Source organism: Gopherus flavomarginatus, chromosome 2, assembly GCF_025201925.1.
Source record: "Gopherus flavomarginatus isolate rGopFla2 chromosome 2, rGopFla2.mat.asm, whole genome shotgun sequence".
NCBI lineage: Eukaryota > Metazoa > Chordata > Testudines > Testudinidae > Gopherus > Gopherus flavomarginatus.
The window spans coordinates 241027839-241041880 of record NC_066618.1 but is presented as its reverse complement, the minus strand read 5'-3'; the positions used below and the strand labels follow the sequence as shown (position 1 = coordinate 241041880).

General features: G+C 36.3%; 1 protein-coding gene across 5 annotated transcripts in view; it reads left to right on the top strand.

The window, feature by feature from the left end:
* NCOA2 (nuclear receptor coactivator 2) overlaps positions 1–14042 on the top strand; it is a 271000-nt gene that overhangs the window by 11499 nt on the left and 245459 nt on the right. For all 5 annotated transcript variants that reach the window (XM_050940578.1, XM_050940576.1, XM_050940572.1 and 2 more), the window contains exon 2: positions 7467–7550. The gene's annotated coding sequence lies outside the window, so the exon portion shown is untranslated. The remainder of the gene's footprint in view (positions 1–7466; positions 7551–14042) is intronic.

Here is a 14042-nt window from a genome sequence, read left to right as displayed (position 1 = left end):
GAGACTACAGGGGTTGCTCAAATCTGAGCCATGAGGAAACTCTGTTCATTCATTTTTTAAAATCAGTGTTTGCTAAATTGAAATAAAAAAACAAATTTTCTTTATTTTCTGAGGAAAAGAATGTGCATTGATTAATGAAAAGAGTGGCTGGATCAAAGTCATGTTTGTCATGTTCTTTTTTACTTAATGCTTTTACTGTCATTGGTTTCTCAAAACAATAAAATAAAAATACAATCAAGTCTCAATGTAGTATTTGCAGAATTTGGTGCATTTCTCTCTTCACTATGCTATTTTCAGTACTCCTGATCAGACATGCTAAACCCACACTCACACACAAAAATGCTGAAATTGGGCTTGTTTTTGGCTTAATTGGCTTGTGAGTTGCTCGTTGGCTAGTTTTTGGCTTGTAGCTTGTTTGGCTTATAGCTTGTTGCTTGTTTTTTTTGATCAGCTCCTGGCAAGCAGGGGCAAGGGGCAAGCAGGGACAAGAGGGAAGAGAGTGAGGGGATACACAGTTGGTCCGCCATAGTCCCAGACTGCATGCCAGGGGGATCTAGTTACACAGTGTTGGGGTTCTTAGGGATTGACTTGTTTTGGCCTTGTTTTGAAATGTGATTAGCCTGATTTTTGGCTTATTGTGAAAGTAAGGGTGCTTAGCTACCATTTGAAAGTTGGCAACTGTGCTCCTGTTGGCAGATAGTAAGTCCCTTAATGCATACCTGGGGGGTGGAGAGCGAGAGAAAACTCTTGAGCATATGGAGACATCCAGAAAAAGATGTGCATCGTCAGCTGTGATTCCATTGTGTGCTTGCAGACACGATCTGAGCATTTCTCTTCTTGGGAATTGCAGTCTTACAGAAGAATTCTTTGACTTTTAGATGTCAAGATAATGAAGCTTAGGGTAGCAAATAGCTTGCAGATTTAACAGTGGATAATACAATTATCAGAACACTTGCTGTGCATTAAAACAGTATTTTTAGCAGATGTAAATAATATCTTAGCAAGTGGTAAAATGAAGTACAGTGTGGATAAAAGATAATTCATATTTGTTTCAACAGTAGTTGTATTTTATTAGCTGTCTACTCATTTCACTACAGTTAATGGTTTGTCAACATTATTTCCATTGCACAAACACACCCTATATTTAATGATTCGGTCGCTTAGCTGTTTACAGTCACATCAGGCAGAAATGTGACATGTAGAATGACATCCTATGTACTTTGAGAAATTTGGTATGCAGGATTTTAAAAAATGCAGGTTTTTAGCTGTTGTGTCCATTTTCAGGCAGTCTTGGACAGTTTTTGCTAGGTCAAAAAGAATTAATTTGAGGAAGTTTATCCTTTATGGACCAAGGGCTGGATCCCTGCAAATACTTATTAGCCAATGTTACTCTCATGAGTATTCTCACTCAAGTAATTTTGTTGGTGGTTGTTGTTGTTGTTATTATTATTATGAGATAGTAGAGAACTTGAAAAATAGCTATTGAATATGCACAGATTCTAGCATGTATAATTTTTGTTCACAGCTATGTCTCTTTTTTTTTTTTAGTTTATTTTTTAATATATTACATGCCATTAGAATTAGGACTTACATAAAACTCTTAAAAATAGATTTTTTTTTAAAAGTCATTTTGGCACAGATTCCTTTGAAAAATGCATTATTGCTTTTTTAAAGCTTAAAATAAATTAATTTAAATGTTTAAAGCCACATAACATACTAACATTACACCATTTTTTTCCTTTAGAAATAAAATGATACCACTGCATGACAGTCTTGAATTTCCTTAAATGACTTCTATAACAAAATCTTTTATTAGTATAATCACTAGCTGATCTTACTTTTGCTTTGTTCTCATTTTGACAATTATGAGTGACAGAAAATGTTACTATTTCTTAAGTGAACTCAGACAATTTTTGTTCTGAAAAGCCTTTTTATGTGTATTTTTAGGTTAAAAACATAACCTCTGCAATGCCTAATTATATTTTTTGTATATTATTAAACTTGTTCTCTGGAACAGATAGTTTATATTGTGCTAAAATAATACCCCAAAATATTAAATCTATATTTATATATAAATATAACGGAAAGAATTTAAAGATCATAAATCAAAGAGCAAATCAGTATTAAAGATGCTGATTTATTCGTAAGTCCTACATAGTACAGATGACATGATCCTCTATTAGGGAACTTCAGAACATGGTGTGAATTTACATATCTTATGAGCAGCAATTTATTTATTTAGCATTTGCATATTAATTGAGCCAAGCAACAGCGGTAAGACTCAGAATGTGGGCCTGAAGGTATGGAAACCATAGAATTGCACATTCTTATGGTTACAATATCTAGATGCATGTGGATGGACAAAGAACAGTGTGAACTGTGAAGGAAAAAAAATTTACACTGTGCACCAAACTGAAAATTTAAAAGTAACTAGCACACACAGCCTTTTCACCTTTAAGTTGCTGGATAGAATACATCCCTATGTGTTGGGGACTGAATTCGTTATTCTGATGATTCTTTGAATGTAAAACGTTGCTCTTGGTGGGATTTTAAGTGGGAATATCAGTGCTGGTGCTCTTAGTGACTGGTTCAGTGGTGAAGTCCAGGATTGAAGAAAGTTTATGGAGACTGAAATAATTTCTTGCCTATTAGGAATTAAGGCATATGTTATGGTAGCTCGCACATATGAACATGCTGTATTTCTGCTGTGTGTGAATATGGGACTTAGTATTTTAGTGCTGTCAATATGGCACCTCTAGTGTGCACTACATATTAATTTTAAACACTCCCACAAAAAGCAGTTTAGTGTGTCAGTTATTAATTGCCTACTAATGATATTGGAGGTACTTGTTTTTAAATCAGATGTTCAGAGAGAATCTTGGTCTGCAGATAAGTTTAAAATATTTTTCCACTAACTTTTTGTCATGGATGTTCTCACCAGCTAACAAATTCATCATTATAACAACAGCACGATGAGGTAAAAGTGGGTCTGTGAAGAGAAAAGCGCTTTTAAAAAATATTACAAGAAGATGTGTTCTTAGAACTCATGGAAGTGAGAGACTGACAATACTGTCTAGCTTATGGGGAGATACGTGCAAGCTTGTCTACACAACTCTCCCGTTTTTGCCCTGTAGCACCTCTATTATGCCTGTCTTTGGGCCTTTCACCAGAAATTTCAAGACATGCTGACTGATTGCTTATGTTATACTGCACAGATATGTCCACAAATATGTGCATGCAGACCATCAAAATCATTTTACTTGTTACACTTGATGCACAAAATTAAACTTGCGTCTTTAGAGATAAAAGGCTAGCTCACCTGTTGTTTTCATATCAGAGTCTCCAGCACAAATTATCTGACAAGGAAAAGGTTATCAGAATGCTATAGGTAAATAGACTTTTTTTTTTTTAATTATTTCAAGACTTTTTTGAAAGTGTTCTCCAGTATGAAAGTTCACTTTAATTCAATCTTTTTTCTTGTAACTATTGAAGTCAGGACTATAATGTTTTAATTTTTTAGTGCCAAAATGTTAGGTTTTTGTTTTTTTTTGAGGACTGATCTATTGATTCTTTAATTACTGTAACGATACTGTAGCTCTAATTACATAGTTTTGTTTTAATTTTTTTTTGTTTTACATATGTCTGCTGGCATTTGCAATGCAAACATGCTCACGTTTTGCTGTTTTGTTTTTTTTATTTACATAATGGAGGGTTGTTTTGATGTAAAGAGGTAGAGAATTTGTAATCGAGGCTGAAGGTATTCGTTTATCTTGCTACAGTTTTGTTGTTTGGTATTCCTTTGATTGCTCATCTTTGCATATATCTGGAAGGTACAGTCAAAGTATGTTGCTGTTAGTGCTCGTGTTGCAAGAGTCTGAAGACTAAATGTATATGGCCAAAGATATAAATATTTAATTCACTTCTCTTGCCCACTCAAGATGGGGATCTCTTCTGGGTGCATCTCTGAGAGGGATAGTCATTCACTGTCTTGTTCTCAATTAAGTTTGATGTTAATTGTTTAACTGATGGGTCACCTACTACAGACATTGGGGGATAATGCACCTTCACCACTGCCATATGTGCTTGGTGTGTAATGATGTTCCATTGTGATTGCATTGTGCATGGAAAGGATATTGCAGCTTGAGTGGAAGAGTTGTTCAAAATAATAAAAATGTGTAATATTGGCTACCTCTGGGATATATAAGCTATATTTTGTTTTCCTGTTTAGCTTTAAACAGGTTTCCCTGGGATAACTAGATGTCCTACTGAGTCCCTCTGCCCAGTCATGGTATCTTTCACCTCTAATTCAAATACAGCCCTGATTAATGACTGAAAGTTTACCACTGTTCTTAGACTGTAAGGTCTTCAGGGCAGATGCTGTCTATTCATGTGTTTTATACAGTACCTAGCCTGTCTTCTTGTTCTGTGTCTATACAGCATATAGTACTGTGGGAGCACGAATAATAGCACAAAGGGGCCCTGATCCTGATTGTTGCCTTTGAGAACTATCATAATACAAACATTGAATTCAGATGTAAAAGCTGATGAGTCACCTGTTTGATATAAATTGGGTGGTTACTATCTGGTTTTCTTGAGACGAGTTTCCACGTCCCAAGAACCATCACCACAATTGACAGTGGCATCTTTGTTTGCAATTCAGTATCTAAATCAAGGAATGGACATGCAGAGATGCTAAAGTACCCTCTCTCCCTCTGAGAAACTGTTTCTCCCCAACAACCCATGTTACAGTTGAGACACATTGGGAGGGTGAGTTAGTGCAAATATGTTCATACAGTACCTATTCTCTGGCCAACAAGAGAATTTCAGGCTCCACACCTATCTGACACTTTTTTCATTAAAATTAACTAATTCCATATTTTTTCAATTACCTTGAATGCCCCAAAGTGACTAGTTTCTACGGAATTTAAGTTGTGACGATAACCTTCCCATTGTAACCCTTTCCATTGAGTGCTGTCATAGTTAGGGTGACCAGATGTCCTGATTTTATAGGGACAGTCCTGATTTTTGGGTCTTTTTCTTATATAGGCTCCTATTACCTCCACTCTCTGTCCCAATTTTTCACATTTGCTGTCTGGTCACCCTAGTCATAGTCTTCAGACAGACAGCTCCCATGCCTTTGCTATTTCTCATAACTTTGCAAAGTGGGACAGATTGAATTTAATAAATACTGGTCAGATCCACTGCTGCTATTTGAAACCATATGGGCTGCAGTGAAGTTGTCAAGAATCAGGTTAATTTCACTTTGCTATCAGCAGCAGCAGAAGATGGTTATGGATCTATTAAAAAAAGAGAAGATGACCCAAAAATGACTTTGGAGGAGGTGAACAGTGGAGAACATTCCCTTTTATTCCCCCACCCACACCTTGTAGCAGCTAAGAAGTGGGGAAGAGAATTAGAGTAGCAGACCTCATCCCCTACAAAAATCAAGAGACTGATCGGTGATAGTGTTCAAGGGAAGGTGGAGAAGACAGCCTCCTCTACCTACACCATCCTTCTGCCTGTCAGATGAAACACTTCTGTGAAAAATGGAGTTTCCCAGCTAGGTTCTAGGGACAGCATCCAGCACTCTCTTCTGCTTTCTCAGTGGTTGATGACTGGAGCTGTACTTCTTGACTGGAGCAGTAGTAGTGTCCCTGGACCTGCCTCATTAGGGACAGATTAAACTTTGCTATCTGCCTCTGGATTGTAGGCGTCTGATAATATTTTTCAAATGTTTAAAGATTAAAGTCATTTTATCTTTGCACCACTCTTCTGAACCATCTCTTCCCCTAGTTGTATTAGCTGTCACTATAAAACAGGGTTACAGATAATTAAATCAAACCAAACTTGTTACTCAAGCAGGAATGAAGACAAACTTAAAGTACCACATATTTGTGTTCTCTAGTACCAACATGCTTTTTAAATGCTGTAGTGGAAATATACGTATCCAAAACACCTACCAAATTAATTGCAGTGCATGTAAACGTATTGTCCAGATTGTCATCTATTCCTTGGTGATAGCTTCTAAGAATGGCCAATTACTGGGTGATATGCCACTTCTGAGTGTAAAAAGTTAAAAAGTTAGAAGTTTATTTTTAAAAGATATATAGGTGAATAGGATCATCATCAAGAATGTAATTCTTCCTACGGCCTAAATACTATTTTCCTCAAAGCACTTTCTTTTTTTTTTTTTTTTTTTGCAGGGGAGGGGGCTTACATAAGTCTTAAAATATAGGTGCACAGCTTTAATTCATACCTCTGTTCTTCTTGTCAGTCAGAATGAGAAATAAGGATAGTATTGCTGTAAATGGTTCTTTGGTAGTTTGTTTGGTGTGTACAAATGCCATCTGGCCCTCAAACAGAATCTGTTTATAAAGGTTATGAATTTTCGTGGGGCAGCTTGGGGTTGTGGCGGCGGGCTCGTAGCTCTGGCTGGCTCAGGGCTCCTCTGGCCATGGGGCAGGGGAGGGGAAGGAGAGGCAGGGTGTCCCAGGACTGTAGCCATGGAGGGGGGGTAGGGGTTTCAGGGCTTGGGCTGCAGGGGGCATGGCAGGGGGCCTCGGGGCTCCAGCCATGGGAGGGACGAGGGGATCTTGGGACTCTGGCGGTGGGGGCTGGGGTGTGTGAGTGGAAGAGGCGAAGCCGGGGTTTAGCCTTCCCAAAGTGGGGCTCCATCCGCCACCCATAGACACAAGCAAGCACTCCAAGAAGAATATTGCAGCTCCTCTGAAAGAGTGGGCACTGGTACAGAAATGCTTGTCCTCTGTTCTCCTGGAATCTAAAGGCTACTGCAAATGCGTATTTTTTTCATTTGTTGGCTAACTCTAATGCTTCCGTCACTCAGGCCAGAACTGTTTGCTTTAAAGTGGCCTTTGAAGAGTGGAGAAGAACTGAATTTAATGAAAGTGGATATAATTTTCATGAAGTTTAAGTTTTTAATATTGCCTCAAGGCTTTTTTATAATAATACCTATTTTTAGAGATTTAGACACTAATTTTGTTTAAAAAGCAAATCAGACCAACAAATAAGGAAGCAGTAGTTGTCATGGAGATTCTCTAGACTGATTTGGTAAACTCTGCTTCAGGTTCTGATTTTTAAGAAAGGATTAGAGTTCTGATATATGTAAGGAGCAGCTAGTTGAGAATCTTGGTTATCCTGGACTTATTTTCACAGAAAATAAAGTACACATGGTTCAAATTAATTTTAACCTATTAGTTGCTATCACCATGGGTTTGCATGCAGTCAGCAGTAATGCCTGTAAAGGGAATGGTGTATATATGGAGTAATTCAGACAGCTGCACAGGATTATAAAGTGATCTCTGAATCAGATATTGTACTGCAAAGTTTATAATGCTCACTTTCTCAGTTAATGATCAGTACATTATGTTAAACATACTGCAATTTTAATATAATTTCAATTTCTCTAGTCAAAAAGACTAACATTTCTCTTTTACTTTTGTTTATAGCACACTTGAGATGTATCTGAGTACTGAAGCTCACCCAAACACACATGACCTACAGAACTGATTTGACTGCCTCACTGAGTCTTGGTGAGTTATATATAAACTATATACATTTAAATACTGTTCTAGCTCCTTCAGTAAAGAATTTGATGATCAAGTAAAGAGTTTTGATATGAATGTTTAAGGCACACACACACAAAAACACCTGTCTTAGATAACATACAAACTAATTACAAGCGAGTAAGAAAAGAAAATTTCAAAGGCTCATTTTGTGAAAATATTTTTGTCTGGACTACTCATGTAAGGACTGCTCACAAGAGCGTAGGATCCAGGATGAGGTTCTGTGTTGGGAAAGAAAGTAAACAAATATAAGCTGAAGCTACTCAAGGAGTAGTATATTTTAAGATTAAACCAAATAAATACTTTTATCATCTAGCTAATGGACTTTTTACTTTCCAAATGTGTGGTCTTTCTTGTAGTAAAGCTTATGTGGCAAAAATAGAACTCTTTCCTTCTACCAGCACTAATAAACTACTTTCATTGTGGCTGAAACAAATATAATGACAACCAAACAACGAATTGTTCAGGAATGATATACCTGTCTGAATCCATTCATGAGAAGGGGTAATACTATTGACAGTGAGTAAAAAGAGACCTCCTGTAGCTTGCTTTAAACTGATGATAATTTTGTAGTTTAACAAAACTTAGCAGCAGAAGATAAATACTATATTTTATTTTAGGCTTGTTTAATGTAAAAAAGGTACTCCATACTAATTTAGAAAGTTCTGTATAAAATCTAGAGATATTTTTTCTTTTTGTGTGAGATCCCTTTCAGGATTCTCAAGAAAATATATTTCCTTTCATGTGTTGTAGAATGAGTTACTGAAGACTAATTATAAATATGCATTTTTGAGACCTGCACATATTTAAGTATGCAGGTAGTTACGCTAAGTAACAGGTTCTTAATGTCTTTAGCCGTTTGAAAAACATTGAAAAATTATGGGCTAAAATATGTATATCTGTTTCGGGCATCTTTTCATCTTTTACAGTTATATTAAGCAAATTTTGGAGAGCAAGAAGAAAAAAAAAATAAAAACAACAACAAAATCCACTTTTCTTTATCGTCAATACATGGAAAAATACCACAAAGATTAAAATATACAAAGACTAAATGGCATTGTATGCTACCTTTTTTTTTGCTTTTTTAAACTATTTATTTAGTCTTTTATTAGAGTAATTCTTAATTCAAACTTGTTCAATGAAAGTTCATAATCTGATATTCAATTAAATCGTATAAACATATATTAACGTGTCTTTCTTAATTTAAACTATTGTACCACAAATTGCACACAGAATGCAGAACTTAAACTGTGTGTTTCTAGGAATCTCATTATTAATTTGATGTGCATAGTTATAATATGCAGGTCACAGTCTCTCTATAGACAGGAAAGAGAAGATTCTGTAATACATCTGTTTTCCTAAACATTTTGAGTAGTGCTTTTCCTCATTTCAAAAATCAAAACAATTAGTAAGTGAAAATGTTAAAGTATGTATGGTGTTTTGCAGTTCATAAAAAGCTTTATGGTAGCATAATTTATATACCTGGTGTTGCCACCATTTATGAGCACCATATTTCCAGAGGGATATACAAATTCTGGAGAAGATATATAATAAATTGGAATAAAATTAAAGTCTACTAATTGATCAAAGGTATAAATCTTTGCTGTGCTTTAATTAAACGTTTGAAGAGGAGTATATGAGGATCTTATTGTAGGATATATGTACAGAGATTTAGGTGAAAAAAAAATTCAAACGAGGCAGTAGAAGAACAAATAAGTGAGAAGTTGTGTTTTTTTCCCAAGTATGATCAGAATTCTGTTCTTGGTAGTAGGAAAATCTGGTTTACTAGTATTCAAGGAAAAATAAATAATTACTTGTACACCAGTGGTATATGAAGGCTGAATTAGATGTTTAGCTATAGTGATTTTCCCACAAACAGGGTTAATATGATTGCCTAATCTGGGGTCAGGAAAGAAATTTTCTGCAGGGCATATTGGCAGTGACTACAGGGCCTTTCACCTTTATTTGAAACTCTGAGCAGCGATCTTCTGTTAAGATTAGACGGGTGCATCTCATTGATCAGTTTCCAGCCATTGGTAATGGGCATTGACCTTTCTGTTTTTTTGTGATGTGGAAATGATTGTGATACCATAAATTTAATATTTGACATCTCTGTAAAATCAAAGAAGATCAGTTATTGAAGTGTTTAAATTTATTGTTTTTAAAAAAAACCTGTAAATAGCAAAAGTATAAATTAAGTTAATGGGAAGCAGATTGTTTGTTTAAAAAATAAATTATAGTTTTAAATAATATATGTCTGTCTCCGGTTCTGAGCATACAATCTTCACATATGTAAAACTCACATTAAATTCAATGGATGTGTTGCATGGGAGCAGGTGCTGTGCAGCTGAGCTGCTTATTATATTGGAGAAATGTGAATATGAAATATTATATGTGAATAGGACTGTTTAAAAGATAAACACCTATGTTTGAGATCCTCTTTTCTTAAGTAGGTACATTAAGATAGTTAGTTAATTTTAAACTAAAAAGTTAAAAGTAATTAAATCAAAAGTATTTTGGATATAAGAGTATAGCTGGAAACTAACTTAACCAATATTTAAAAAGTGAATAAAATTATGGCTGAATAATAGGCCTTGAATAAGGTTTTTTTATTATATTCCGTATTCACAACCTTTTTATATTAACAAAGGTACAGTATATACACATTTGCAGAAGAAGGAGCCATCCTCAGAGGACTGTGTGTGTGTGTGTTAGAGCCTGGAAATGCTACAGGGTCAAGAACAGGAGAACTGAGCACTTGTATTATCAAGGAAGATGACATACATTTACTCTGGCAAATATTCCTCAGTGCCTGCCCTTAGCATCCAAATTGAGGCTGGTGAAAGATCTTCCCAACTCAGATCCTGACAGTAAATAGTATTAATTAAATATAGGGCTTGACAATGACATTGATAACTTGGATCAAGGCCAGTAGATTTTGCCTTGGTTTTCTGAAAATTGAATTGCACTGATCTGTTTATATGGCAGCTTTACAGTACAGTAAATTAAAGATCCACAGACACATGTCTGTATGTTAATGTGGTTGAATTTCTATTTTTATAATGATGCCACAATGCCCGGGCATTAAAGTAGCAGATACTGAAACAGAAAACTAACTTTACCCCTAAAGTACCAAGTGAAGGTAGAGTTTATTAAGCTAATGTCTGGCAAAGTGCCATTGCAACCTCATTTTTTATATGGAAAGATTTATTGTGAAAAGTTATACAACTTATTTTTAAATAAACTTTGGCTTTATTCTGTATCTAGTGTAGTGATGATAGTTCATTTTGAAAGTCTTATCGGCTTTGGGCTTGTTCACACTTGGAGAGCTGCAGTGGTTAGTGAATATGCTACCTATGCCGACAGTAGAGCTTCTCCCATCGTTGTAGGTACTCTACCTCCCTGTGAGGCAGTAGCTACATTGATGGGAGAAGCTCCTTGTGTCAGCATAGCGCTGTCTACACCAGGAGTTCAGTTGGTAGAACTGCATCACTCAGGGCAGTGGATTTTCCAAAACCCTGAGTGATTTAGTTAGACTAATATAAATTTGTAGTGTAGACCTGGGCTTTAAAAAGAAGTTAATTATACCTTAATCATTTAAACATTTTTCTAGGATCTCATGTACTTGGAGAAAGGGGGAGAAGTATTCACCCTGAAGTCACTTTTTGGACAGCACTATACTAGTTTTATTACTACGGTCCATATTCTGCCCCTCTTACATTATTTGGTACTTTTACTGCAGTAAGGTACTACATCTGGCCTTTTATGTTGTGCTTAGAAGCTACAGTGATAACCAGTCTAGGAGTATGTAAAATAGTTTAGGAGGGTGATTAACCAGCAAATCAGTTCATCCTTGACCACCAATGGTGAGGATAACTATACTAGCACCTTGCCAAGAAGAACAGGCTAAAATGTGGTTCTCTTCCTAATGCTATTTTGGTGCTTCAGTAGACACACCTTAATTTTGAACTAGGAGGAATGATGATCCAGTGGCTAAAGCATTGGGCTTTGATTTAGGAGATCTAGGTTCACTTCCTTGATCTACCACAGGTTTTCTGTGTGACCTGGGCAAATGATTTAATCTCTCACCCTTAAAAGGGGAATGACTCCCTTTCTCACATCTTTCCTTATCTGTTGAAATGGTAAGTGCTGTGGGGCAGGGACCGTATTAGGGAAGTGCCTGGAAAAAACTCTGTAGTTAGGTTGCATTCAAAATGGGCTTGAAATGCATAAATACCTGTTTTTCTCTAGAAGAAAGTGGCCAATGGGTGTGAAATTTCACACAGGGTTAATTAATTTTGTATATATCTTTTTATTTGGTTCCTCTTCATAAAGTCTTTGAATTTAGGCTCTTGCTGAATTTTTTTCAGTCTTATTTTTCATTGTTGATTAGTATCACTTAAAACATAAGACTAGCTAATAGTCCATCAGACCAATGGTCCATCTAGCCCAGTATCCTGTGTCTAAGAGTGGTTGGTTACATGTTTCAAAGGGAATGAACAGAATAGGGCAATTATTGAGTGATCCATCCCTTGTTTAATCCCAGCATATGGCAGTCAGAGATTTAGGGATACCCAGAGCATGGGGTTGTGCCCTTGACTGTCTTGGTTAATGGCCATTGATGGACTTAGCCTCCATGAACTTATCTAATTCTTTTTTGAACCCAGTTACACTTTTGGCCTTCACAACAACCCCTAAAAATGAGTTCCACAAGTTGACTGTGCATTGTGTGAAGAAGTATTTCCTTACGTTTTGTTTTAAATCTCTTGTGTGTTAATTTCATTGGAGGACCCCTGGTTCTTGTGTTATGTTAAGGAGTAAATAACAATTCCCAATTCACTTTCTCCAAACCATTCATGATTTTATTGACCTCCATCATATGCTCTCCTACTTCTCCCCCCACCCCCCTGGTTGTCTGTTTTCTAGGATAAACAGTCCGAGTCTTTTCAATTTATCCTTATACGGAAGCTGTTCCATACCACCTAATAATGTTTGTTGCCCTTCTCTTTACTTTTCCCAATTCTAATATATCTTTTCTGAGATGGGGCGATCAGAACTGCCTTCGGTATTCAAGATGTGGGGGTACCATGCATTTATAGTGGCATTATGACATTTACTGTCTTATCTATCTTCTTCCTAATGGTTCTAACATTCTGTCATTCTGTTAGCTTTTCTGACTGCTGCTGCACATTGAGCAGATGTTTTCAGAGAACTAGCCACAATGACTACAAGATCTTTTTTGAGTGGTAACAGCTAATTTAGACCTTTTGTCATTTTGTACATATAATTGAGACTGTTTTCCAGTGTGCATTATTTTGCATTTATCAACAGCAGTTTTCATCTGCCATTTTGTAGCCCCATCACCCAGTTTTATGAAATCCCTGTGCAACTGTTTGCAGTCAACTTTGGACTTAATGACCTTGAGTAATTTAGTATCATCTGCAAACTTTGCTACTTCACTGTTTACACCTCTACACATATCATTTATGAATATGTTGAACAGTCCCAGTACAGATCCTAGAGGGACCCTTCTATTTACCTCTCTCCACTGTGAAAATTGACCATTTATTCTTACCCTTTGTTTCCTGTCTTTTTAATCAGTTGCTGATCTATACGGGGACCTTCCCTCTTATCCCGCGACTGCTTACTTTGCTTAAGAGCCTTTATTGAGGGACCTTCCCAGTGGATAACCCTTGTCCACATGTTTTTTGACCCCTTCAAAGAATTCTAATAGATTGGTGAAACATGATTTCCCTTTACACAAAAGCAGTGTTACCTCTTCCCAGAAAATTGGGTTTATCTATGTGTCTGATAATTTTGTTCTTTACTGTTGTTTCAACCAATTTGCCTGATACTGAAATTCGGTTTTCAGGTTTGTAATTCCCAAGATTGTCTCTGGAGCCCATTTTAAAAAATTGGTGTTACATTACCTATTCTCCAGTCATCTGGTACAGAGGCTGATTTAAGCAATAGGTCACATACCACAATTAGTAATTCTGTAATTTCATATTTGAGTTCTTTCAGAATTCTTGGGTGAATACAATCTGGTCCTGGTGATTTTATTACTCTAATCCATCAGTGCATTCCAAAACCACCTCTGACATTTCCATCAGGGACAGTTTGTCAGATGGAATGCTTTAGGTTTAGGAGTGAAGATTGATGTAGAGAATTCATTTAGCTTCTCCACAGCAGCCTTGACTTCCTTAAGTGCTCCTTTAGCATTTTGACCATCCAATAGCCACACTGATTGTTTGGCAAGCTTCCTGCTTTTGAGATACTAAAAACAAATTTTGCTGTTTTGGTTTTTGTGTCTTTTGCTAGTTGTTCTTCAAATTCTCTTTTGGCCTGCCTCATTACACTTCTACACTCCGCTTGCCAGAATTTATGCTTTCTAGTTTCCTCAATAGGATTTGACTTCTGGTTTTTAAACGATACCTTTTTTCCTCTAACAGCCTCTTT